The 12162-nt window shown below is 37.7% G+C and overlaps 1 protein-coding gene across 3 annotated transcripts in view; it reads right to left on the bottom strand.

Annotated features, from left to right (window-relative positions):
* Positions 1-989: 989 nt before the first annotated feature.
* The window catches only part of LOC122415396 (allatostatin-A receptor-like), a 37633-nt gene continuing 26460 nt past the window's right edge, over positions 990-12162 (bottom strand). For 2 of the 3 annotated variants that reach the window (XM_043427498.1, XM_043427496.1), the window contains exons 6-7: positions 7376-7468; positions 990-2584 (exon numbers count right to left, since the gene is read on the bottom strand). The gene's annotated coding sequence lies outside the window, so the exon portion shown is untranslated. The remainder of the gene's footprint in view (positions 2585-7375; positions 7469-12162) is intronic. The other variant, XM_043427497.1, reaches the window with a different exon arrangement.

Below are 12162 nucleotides of genomic sequence, written 5' to 3' on the forward strand. Positions count from 1 at the left end.
ACATTGAAAAGATAAGGCTTGATAGTGTAAAACGCGTATAACTCAAAAACTATTGATTCGATTCGAAAAATACTTGTAGCAACGCTTTCGGATGCCAAAAATACGTAAGCACCCTATTAAGTTCTGCTAATTGAAAAACACGTGAGAATAATGGTTTTTAAGACAAAATTTGGTACATCGAGCACCACTGGGGATGAAAAAAAAGATGAAAGATATGTAAATATTGTCGCACACAAAAGAGGTTCTCAATCCGTATTTTGTTAATGTTCAACCGCACTTATTTTTCCATACTCGAACAATAAATTAAAAAAGACCATTTTTCTGGAAAGTTTGATTGGACCCTGCTGAAGCGTGTGTAATCGAAAGTTATTTTTTCGTCAATTTCTCAATTCCTGCAAAACGCCTGAAAACGGCGACACAAATATTTGGCAATCTATTTAATAGTTTTTTATTTATACGCATTTTTATTTCTCCACCCTTATTTTTTCATGTTGCCGGAGGTTGATCGCAAAAAAAATTGCACCATTCGATTCAGCGTCATCAAAATTGCTCCATTCCTGCATTTTGACTGTGGACTAACGAGTCACAAAACTTTACCCACCGTCTGTCATCCAACATTGACGAAATGCCAAAGGTTGCTCGAGTTGCGATTCGTTATTAATGAGTATAGAGAATTCACTATCGAAAATAAGGTACATTGTCATGTTACATTATATACGTACGTGTGTGACTGAAAAATGAAGGAAAGTAGATTGCGCGTGGTGGCTAAAATCGATTCCTCTCAACTGATTGTCTCCCAATTGGACACGAGTAATCGAATAAATCTAAATAAATGTTCCAAGTTAATATGTGGTCGTAGAAAACACGTAATTGCTTCGCTAATATTCGATCATTATATTGTTGACCATTTGTCATTGACGTTCATATTTGTGTCGGCAGCAGTTTGGCGGGGAGGTCCGTGCGAGGTTTTACATGGCCATCGACATCAATCAAGTTTTCCATTTTTTTTCTCATCTTGTGTTTATTCAAACTTTTCGCAGAATTTACATAATCGCTTTACATGATGAAACAGATTGAAAAAAAAACAAAAAAAAAATTAATGGTGTCGTGAATCAGTGCAGTAGACGAGGAATGCAAGCGAGTCGGTTATGCATTGATTAGTATAATTTTTATCTATCACATTACAGTAACAATTTGTATCGTCCGTTCACTGTTAATTAATTTTTATAGAGTTACTGAATAGCATAGATGGTACATTTACGTGAGTCGACGCCCAAAAATTTTCGGGAAATTCGTAAAAGTATATGTCAAATATATTAACTTATAATTACACGTGATATATGTATGTGCTATCAAGAACTTTTTTCTCTTACTCATTAATCCACACGTTCGAATTATCGTCGTTTCATTGGGCGGAAGAGGCAGGGGCGCTCTTATGCCATGATCCACTCAATTAAATCTTCAATAATTCCAACTCCCGTTCGTTCAACGCACTCAGTAACTCAATAGTAGGTCAGAATATTTTTTTATCTTTCTTCCTATTTATTATTTTTCATTCCTATTTTTACATGCAATTGAGTATTTCCATTTTACTCTGGAGGTTTTACCCTAGTTTATGTTTGAACATAATTACCATATAAATACGCAACACGTGTGTGGTCCTCTCGAGACTCGAACCAGCGAGCCCATTTTAACCTCTCGTATACATCGTTCTCTGACGAATTTTCTTCGGCAATAAAATCACAAATTGCTCACTTTGATTATCGATAGTATAAGCAAACCATCGATTCCATTAATCGTACGAAAGAACTGAAAATTACATTCATGTTTTGATCAATATTTTATAAATAAAAAATTTTAAAATAGACAGGAAGTTCTACAGAAGGAGAGTATAATCGATTTAGGATTTACCACGTAAAGAAAATGACAATTTTCAAAGCTGCCTATAAGTGTGATTGAGTCGTTTCATTTTCGCTGGAGAGGCAGACTCACATTTTTTTTCTTTACACACACGACTGTTATTCACACCTAAATTTCAGACACGTCGATACAACATTTTTAAGGAATAAATTTCTCTTAATGTTATAACAATCCATAGAAGAAAACCGTTTCATTATATTTCATATGAACCACTATCAAATCACGACTTTTACATTTAAATTCGTTACATCAAAGCTTAATCGTACAAGTTTCATTATTCATATTTCGGTTGATCTTACACATGGTACTCTCTATTTACACACCCGAACGCCACTATTTTTTTCGTTTTCTAACTGTCATTAGTATTACAATATTTTTTACTATTCAGGGCGGAAGTGAATCATGGATTAAAATCCTGTTAGGGCACTCCACTCTTACATGGTATCTCGTTGAACAGCACGTTCCGGTACGAATTTTGACCGATGCCATCGAAGAAAATGTACGCTGTATTTGCCGGTGAAGCGTACTCTCGAAAACCTACAAAATTTCTTCGTATAATTCCCTTTTGAAGAGTAGTTTTTCGAGAGTACAAATACAGTCTTGAACGACGAACGACGCCAAGATTTTTATGTGTATCCACTTGTTTGCCATTGTCCCGAGGAAACTGGAACAAAGGAAGGGAATAAAAGAGCATAATCCGTGTGTTCGTTCTGGTCGTCGACCAATGGCAGATGAGACAATTTTCAAAAAGTGTCATCTCGAACTGCAAATATCTTGAACCCACAAACCCTGACCTATTTTATTATAACACGAGACAGCGAAAGGTTTGCACCTCATTTTCTACTCAAATTCTAAACTAAATGAATTTGTGCGTTTCCCAATCATGAGAAAAATCTTCTAGAAGATTGTACGATCGTTTAGCTACCGAAAATCGGTGAAAAGACTAGAAAATTCAAATAATTTCTAATCCGTAGACAGATTATATGACTCGAGATATCGTAATTCTTGCTATTTTCGAATCCAGAACGGATGAGATTGTCAGGAGAGGAAAACATGGAGGTGGATCGATTATTCGAAAGTCTCGAAAATAAAATAAAACGAAAGAGGAATCAGATGAGTATAGCACAATGGTGTTACTCTTTAGAAATGTGATCTCTCATGGCTCCCAAGAGAGACTTTGAAAACTGGAACAGCTTATGTGTACTTAAGTGCACTCTTGTCACGTTCCATATACGACAATTGTGTGTCGAGAAAGGACCCAGGGCGAAAGTTATGCACTCGAATTCGAATGTGATATTATTTCGATACGATGAACAATCCCAGCTGCGATTTCGAACTTTGCGATAACGCGAAAACACTTTAACGGAATTCCCTTCCATTGTGCGTCCAACCGTAAATTTTTATTTTTCTTTTCTCACATACTTTATTTCGTATTCGTTCTACAAAGCGTGTATATCACGTGACATTTCGCGCCGAGTCGGACGCGCCCGAGGCTCGTTATTTGTTCGATATCTTGCGTGCTTTTCTTTCCAAGAGGATAAATATTTTTCATATTCAAAGCATTGCTGGTGCGACGATTTATGATACTATGAATTCATAAAAGCCCTTTTCTGTGGATGCCAAATATTTAATTAACACCCCGTTTCGAGGCACAACAAAAAAAATTATAAATGAAATTGTTTTTTACACGAGTGCAGTTAATCGAATGAGGGGCATCTTTGCGTTATATACAAACAGAGAGACAGAAAGAGGAGTTTATTTAAATCTTCCTCGCCCCTAGAGTGGAAAAAATTCGAAAACTAGATCGTAAAATGGACGTGAAAGCTGTGGCCTGCTTTTTTGACCTCGTCAATACTACTTCGAGAAATCTCGTACTCGGTCAGTTGTTTTTCCTATAGTCGTAAGTGTTTCACAAAAAAACAATCACTTACGCCAACAAACCTTCCGTTTCTACAGTAGGTCAAATATTTATTCTCATCCCGAAATGAATGTCAAGGATGAATGCAAGTTTCCACAAATAACGTAGCCTCATTCAGCAATAGAATGAAATGTGATAGAAAATTTGTACGAAAACAATTTATAACCTTGAAATCCGTCGATCCATTCGTCACACGTTCCTCGACAATCACTAAAGTGCAGTGAAAATGCAGAAAAGGAATACACAATTATCGATAGATGAAAATCATTGAGACCAATTTTGTATTATTTTTGTTTTTTTTTCAATTGCAGGGAACTTCAGTGACCTTTCGAAGAAATATATTTGACCGAGAAGTAACACTTCGAATATCCCTACTGATACTTAGGAAACGACTGGGATATTCGGAGTATGAATATTTATGGATGTACTTCGTTGGTTCTAAGTGGTACTAAAACTTTGGAACTTCGGTGTCGAAACTATCGTATTTATCGTACGGATAGATGAGGATTTCGGAAAGACCTGTAAGAAGAAAAGCTATCGTCTCCATCCCACTTATTCTCATTCCTCGAGCCAAGTACATCGATCTGCGAGCATTTTCTTCCAAGCTCAAAGGATTTCTATTCACAATGAACAGGTGGATTTTCAAGAAGGATAATCGCACTGCTCCATAACTCGAGTGTTCGAGCAGGTATTATCTGGACTTTCTGGACTCTTGCTTGTTGTCTCGATTGTAAGTTAGCGAAATCTTGAGTTACGGGTTGTACTATCGAGGAGGTTAAAAACAAAGCCGTCTGATTACTGGCGTAAGTACCATTTTAAATAATCTCGTGACCTCTTAACCTCGTTCCTCGTTTTTGGGGTGTATTTTTATCTATTCACCCTTTCCCAATATCCGTTCATCTCAAGAAACTCCCCGCTGCTTGGCGAAAAACAAATGAATGAATTATCTTGAGGAAGATCACACGTTACTTGTGATTCTAAAGAGCAACTGAACTTTTTGCTCTTTTCATGATCGAAGACGATTAAAATTTATTCTCGCAACTCTTCTTGCAAGTTTTCTGGGAAACTCACTCGTCGGGGTTGGCCAGCACTCGAATGTCCAGTTTCTCTCTTCGGTTTTGCTAATGCTGAGCGGAAAATGTGGCCATGTATGATACATCGTTGATGTCCGTCCATCCGTGTACTAATCTCGATCCCCTCCCAATTTTCAATCCGTACATTTTGTTAACAGAATGCTGGTACCGCCCGCTACTCGTTTCCACCTGGTTCTGCTGCGTCGACAAAATAGTTTTCTCGTCTGGAGCCGTGGTCGGGATGCCTTTTCTCGATTCCTCAGTTTCCTTAACCCACAACGTGCTAACATAAAGCTCACGACGAATATCGACTGAAACGACTAAATCCCTTTGGACCTTTGCCTGGGCTGTGCTTGAACGTATTGGTCCGAGGAAAACACGATATTTGTCCAAGCCATCGAGTCTAGGGAGATCGAACACATACGAAGAGATAACCTAAATCGTACCTCCTGCCAGTCATTCAAAAAACCGTCAGTCTCTCGTATACGGAGCCCTGACCATTCCTCAACCGGGCTCCTTAAACGGCGAACTAGAGCACCTCAAACAGGCAATATCGAACAATGGATACGACAAAAGAGAAATCCAGCAGAGCATTGAACGCTTCAAAGAGAAAATGGCAGGTGAGGGGAGCCAAAGTCAAACAACAGCCAAAGAAGCGTAGCTTCTCGAATTTTCAAGAAACACAGCATAGCACATATGCAGAATTCTCGGGGGATGCGGAAAAAAGAACAGATTCTCGTACCAGGATTGAGGAAGATGTTGCGTTACCTGTGATTCAAAAATGCAACTGAACTTTTTTGCTCTTTTGATGATTAAAGAAACGATCAAAATTTATTCTCCCAATTATTAAAATTATGTGGAACTTATTTGTTGAGATTGATAAATTTATAATATTATGATAACTGTTAAAATACTTTCGGAGTAAAATCGTCAAGCAGAATGTGACAACAGCCATTTTCTATTTATATGCGTATGTACATCTATATTTTAAGAGCATGGATCAGTCGACTAACCTCACTTAGAATTTTTGAAATCGAAATTCTTTGACACAGTTTGATCGATTAAAAAAAGGCTCTGTCAGCCTACGCAGAACGATGGCAAAAATCGACTGACAGAGCCTTTTTTTAATCGGTCAAACTTTGTCAAAGAATTTCGATTTCGAAATTTGCAACTGTCTCTCTCGCACTAATGGTCGCGATATACCGACTGATCCATCCTCTTAAACCAGCTGGCTCATGGTGTTGTCAAACCTTCCACTGTTTATGGCGTTATTACTCGTTATCGTCGAATAGGTGTTTTTCTTTTTCCATTCCCAAGTGATTTTCAATGGTAACAAGGCTTTCTCAAGACATCATTGACACCTAAAAACATTCTATTTTCCTATTCTCGTTTTTGGCCTTTCAAAGTTGGCAGGATTCTATTTCATTAAATCCATTAAATCCAATCGTCGCACGGGATGTGTGCCTGCCATAAGAGCCTATGTATAACCCTTCAAAAAATGTGATTTTCGTCAATTGTTTTCTCGACAACTAGACTCCTATAATATTTCTGGGAGTAGACGCACGCTATATATTCCAAGCATATTTCCAAATTTCAATAGTTAAAGTTGGAATTTTCGTTTTTCATTAGATTCACGTCAACTTTTTCTATCGACTGATCAGCTAGCGCGACTTCCTACGATCGGAAATGGAATACTGATGGAAAGTTATTTAAAAAATTCAATCTTGATTAAGTTTGAACTAGGCTGATCATAAAAGCCTCGACTTATTTATTTCCAAAGACCTTCGTCTGCAGAGCGTGACCGCCCAATCATTCAGATATCGATTTTTCCCGAAGCCTTTGAGGAATAATTCGGGGTACATTTTTTCAATCGTAATGTTAGTTTCAAGTTACACTGCGAGGGTAACGAAATCTGTATTTCAGAAGCACATCCCCGGGTCAATAAAATCATTACGTCGTGATAAATCATTTTCAATGATATCCTGCGAGACCTGACTGACATCGACCAAAAAGTTCCAAAAACTTTTTGTGGGTTAAACTTCCAAGAGCTTTCCGAGGTATACATGGGAATAAGGAAATTAGTGAAGCAGGGTTAACGTGATGAAATGGGCTCGTAAAAACTCGGTATATATAGCTAGGAACGAAAAAGCATTCCTCTGCTATTTTTTACAACTGCACTTCCGTTTAGTTTTTTTCCTTTTGCTGAAGAATTTTCGCTTTTGTCTGGGAAATGTGTCCACGATAATTCATGAATGTATGAGAATCGTTTGTACTCTTTTCCATTTTTATTTAGAATAAAATTTTTTATGGGAGCTTTTGGTATGAGTGCGTTCAGGTTTTCCCCACTTACTCTTTCCCCCACTTACTGTAACTTTCGTATCGTTCGATAATATTATTATTCGATCGATATGATTTGAAAATAAGTCACGTTGAGTTTTGACCTGAATATGGTTGAAATACTCACGCTTTTCAAGTGATTTTCATGCCGTCTCCGTCGAAGATCAATCCTCAAATTGATTACCTAAATTTTTTCCTACACGGCCTCGATCTCCTGGAACTAATGAAAACATTCCAGAATTTACAACTGATCGAAATTTTAGTTTTAACAGTTATGATATCTCAAAATATATACTTGATTATTCAATTTCTGCATGATAAACAGTGATGAAATATTTTTATGGCTTTTTAAAGTTGGCTTTGAGTTTAAAAAGCGTTTTTCCAGTTATCGCAGTTCTGCATAAAATCTTTAGTAATGCATTCGCTATATTTTTATCCGGAAAATGTCTCAAGTTTTTCACTATGAATTTTCCCCATTTCGTTAAAGTGTCACTTATAGCTACGACATTTCAACGAGCCAAGAAATCTCGGTTTTCGTTTTGTTGAATGATTTTATCGTTGTTTTACGACCAGCACTCTCAACGATCATTGCGTCCTTGTCAGTCCAGAAGCGAAAATAAGAAAAATGTGACAAACGCCGAACTCCAGTTCGAAAACACAGGACGGTAGATCTTTATATTTATTACTTTCATAGATCGATAACAGTTGCACTTCGAACAACACCCTGATCAAAATTCCTCCGGACTTTTTGTACTCATTGTCAATGAGTTCACATATTAGTACACATTTTACATTGCAAATCACTTCCGATCATTTTTGAAGACTCAGTTTGCTGATGAGTAGAATTTCACGTAATTATTATATTCGGAAAGAGGAAAATCGATGATGCCAAGTGTTTCGATCAATTCCGATGAGTTTTCAAAATTAAATGAAAATTTATTTCACCATGGCTTACAGTGTTCTACCTTTTACAAGCTAATTCATTGAATTCAAGTGATAATTGAATTACGTTTCAGCGTACAGGACCTCTCAAATACGAGCATATACGAATTGAAGAGTAATTTTGTTTTAGTTTGAATTTGAAGTCGAAGTGAATGAGAGGCAATAAACGCACGAAGAAAACCGACGCTAGAAAAAATGCAGCCCACATTGATCGAACGTACGTGCAAATTTCCATGGTACCGAAAAAATTAGGTTCGATTTGAATAAATTCGGTTGAAAATGAGATTAAATGCACTTTACTCTTCTTTTCTCAATCAAACTCTGTCTTCATCCCGTCCAACTCTACTGGGAATTAAATTGAACTGATGCTGGATGAGGGATGGTAAAAATTGAGACGAGAGGGAGACTGCAAAAACGAAAGTTACAGAATTAAGTGGCTCTTCCGCGTGGCGTCGAATCCAATTTCCATTACTGAATTTCGCCCTCGTCGATGCGAGAACATCTCGGCTTTTCAGCCCTCACGCCCATTTTTTTCAACATTATTTGGCATCTCGAGAAGGTCTACTCGATTTTCTTGCAATTCCGATTTCACGCCCTCGTCTACCCCTGTCTCTTCCGCGCACACCGGCTTTCCCTGCTCATTTTTTTTCGTCGTCTAATGTAAGCTTCGAGAAAAACCAGACTGAAATATGATAATAAAAGCGCGGGATACTGGCGAACGTTCGAAGGAAGAGATAAAACGGAGAATACGGGAATAAAGGAAATAACGACAGTCGCAAAAAGTGCAAGACAATAAAGCATGCTTAACCAACGATAAACGAATGCAATCGAGAAAATTCTATAAATCGTCAATTTTTGTCCATCAAATTGTTATAATTATTATTCAACTAATTATTTAACAATCATTATTTTGTTGTGATTCTGTTTAAAAAATTAAATATTCAACAAATTATACTGCCAGGGCATACACCACTCACATTCGGAGACTTTTTGAAAAAAATTGAATAAAGAACAAATTTAATATGTCCGTAACAATCGAAACAAAATATCGTAAATAGGAACGAATCGTACCCATGTTGGTACTCGGAAGATCTTCGCTGTATCGAATCCGCTATCCTATTGGATTGATTTTTTGTTTTTTTTTTTTTTTTTATTAGTATGAGCTAGGAGTTTTACCAGAAATATATTCTATTGCGTAAGGAGTCGCATATTTACGTTCATCTATACCACAATATATTGTTTGAAACGTGTCGGTACAACAGTTTTAACAGCAAAAGTGCTCAAGAGGTGAAGATAAAGAGGTCGAGGCAGAGTCCCTGGAAAACGCAGAGAGATGCAGACAAAAGAGGCTGAGGTGAAGGCAGAAAGTTAGAGCAGAAAACACAGAAACAGAAGGCAGAAACAGAGGCATGGGCAGGGACCATAAAAGCCTATGGCAGGGGCAGAAAAGTCGAAGGTGAAGGGAAAACATACACAAAACATTGAGAAGCAGTGGGAGATAAATTCATCGGTGGAAGAAGTAGAGGCGTAGTTAGAAAAGTCAGAGGCCGAGGTAGAGGCAGGAGAGATCGAGGAAGAGCAAACTGTGGCAGGGGAAGCAGAGACATAGGTGAAAAGTCAAAGGCTGAAGGAGCAGTTTTTAAAAAAAACCGAGGTAGAAATAGAACGGACAAAAGTAGCCGAAGCACAGCCAGAGACAGGCGTGTGAGTGATGGACGCAGAAGAAGCAAAGGCGGAAGAGGCAGGGGCTGAGAAAAGCACAGACCGAAGCGAAATGGTCAGACCGAGCAGAATCGGGGGCAAAGGAGGAATATGAAATGTACACTGTGGCAGGGGAAGCAGAAAAGCACTGCTTTGTCTTAATTATTACGAATTTTTCCGAGAAACTGGTTTTTCGTCAAAGAAAAACTGAGTTCGTTTTTCCATTTCCTTAAAATTGATAAAAAAAATTTTTTTTAAATAGATGTACTAATATCTGACATTACTGCGAGAGAAAAAAAGAAACAAATTAGTCCAATTAAGATTAGTGCGAAAGAATCAGTGCAAAAAAGGCACTTGTGAAATTAGTCGCACTGCCTTTTGTTCGTAATCGGTCGTCTTTCTTGTATTGTTTTTCGTTAAGAGACTCGTGCACTCTTGACCCTGCTGTATATATTTACTTCGTGTACATAACCGCCCGAACCGAGTTCAGTTTCTCCTGCTGGAATTATAGAACAAGCTACCTCGGATCCAACGAGTTTGGCCTGAGAGAACTAGATTTTCCTGAAATCGGTTACAGTCCGCGACGTATAAACCCGAAAACTCATCCGGAGGAGAGGAAAAACATTGAAATCGAAGAAAGCTGCGAAGACCACGCACACTTACGGAATGGACAATAAACATCGCCTCGATATACGACCGCATCCGAATCCCTTTCAACGATACCGATTTTATAGTTTCTCTCGGGTGAGTTATTTACATCCGGCCAATATATTTTTCTTTGGATACTCGTGCACCATTTCTACAGTGTATTCTGCATGAACTGGATTCCGTTATATAAATGACTATGAGCGCTCAAAAGATGTTATAAAATAGAGAAACTTGTTGTCTGATCGATGGTCCATTCTTTGAGCCGAGTGTTAATATTATCGATTGGTCTTGACAGATATAAAAGAGAAAAAAAAGGAACACACGAAGCAAAGACGTTTGTTTACTTGGAGACAGTTTTTATCCAACGAACAGTAAAAAAGGACCCAAAGTTCATGCATGTCATGGAAATATTCAATAATTTTATGTAATGTCGATATTTTGTGTTATAATTACGTCTTCACCCTTAAAATTGTACTCGAGTTGCCAAAGAACGATAAGACTGCTTAACGTGACGAAATTTACATCTGTGTGATCAAAAGAACGAGTGATGGAGATGGAGTACGTTTTTTCCTTCACTTGAGTTACAGTTAATCGAGATTTCGTCAGGTAATCTCCTAAAACTTAAGGTTTCTTTATAATTTACACTTTTATTGGAATAATCATATTGTATTTGTGTGTGACAATCTCTACGTTCCATTCGATTGCTGACTCGTGTTTCTTCTCTAATTCAATGAAGTTGATCCTCCAAAACTATCACATCGATTACCTCAATTCTATAATTATGCCTTATGAATAAATTCTCAAATACTGAAACTGGAGCAAGGCACAGTACACCATCGTCTCGTGAAAATTCTCTTCTCCTGTGAGATTAGTCTTGCTCAGAATCAAATATCATAAAATTTTTCCTCCTAATCACTGAATCCCAATAAAATTCCTATTGCCTTTCAGAAATCGTGTATCTTCTTGAACCGAAAAGGGTTCATTTTAACAACGAGACATTAACGTTCGTCGGATCAAATAACAAAGTTTCAAAATGCTCGTATGACAATGAGCATGTAGATGGAAATAATGGCAATCGTAATAGAATGAATTTAAAATGCACTACTACAAATATCACGAATTCAATGAAGTGTTCATAGGAAAAACAACACCCTTTCTCCATTGTTGCAAAGATTTTTTTGACCAACTTTCGAGTCCATGTGCATAACGCGTCGCGGGAGCTACGGTAATTGACAGCGATGAAAAATTTGTCTGAAAAAACTAGTCTCATGGCCAAAGAGTATTCAGCAAGCGAGCTGTCACGTGTGCCAGACGGATAGCGACCTATTCTGAGGGTATAAAATTTTGACGTCTCTCAGCTAGCTGAGAGCGAAAGACCTTAGCTCATTTATGCCATTTTTCCTGTGTGAGTTGAGCTTCTTTTCCTTCCAATTAGCGAGTCTGACGATGTGGAAAACTCTCGTCTTCGAAGTTTCGAGGCGAACGAAGCGTGTATACTTTGCCCTTCATTCACAGTGCTTGCAATTATCACAATTGTCTCATAAAATGTTGGAAAATGTCTTTCTCATAACAGAATTATGTCTATTCTTGGTGACATTTCTCAAGTTTTTCATGAGATGGATG

This window comes from Venturia canescens, chromosome 8, assembly GCF_019457755.1.
Source record: "Venturia canescens isolate UGA chromosome 8, ASM1945775v1, whole genome shotgun sequence".
Taxonomy (NCBI): Eukaryota; Metazoa; Arthropoda; class Insecta; order Hymenoptera; family Ichneumonidae; genus Venturia; species Venturia canescens.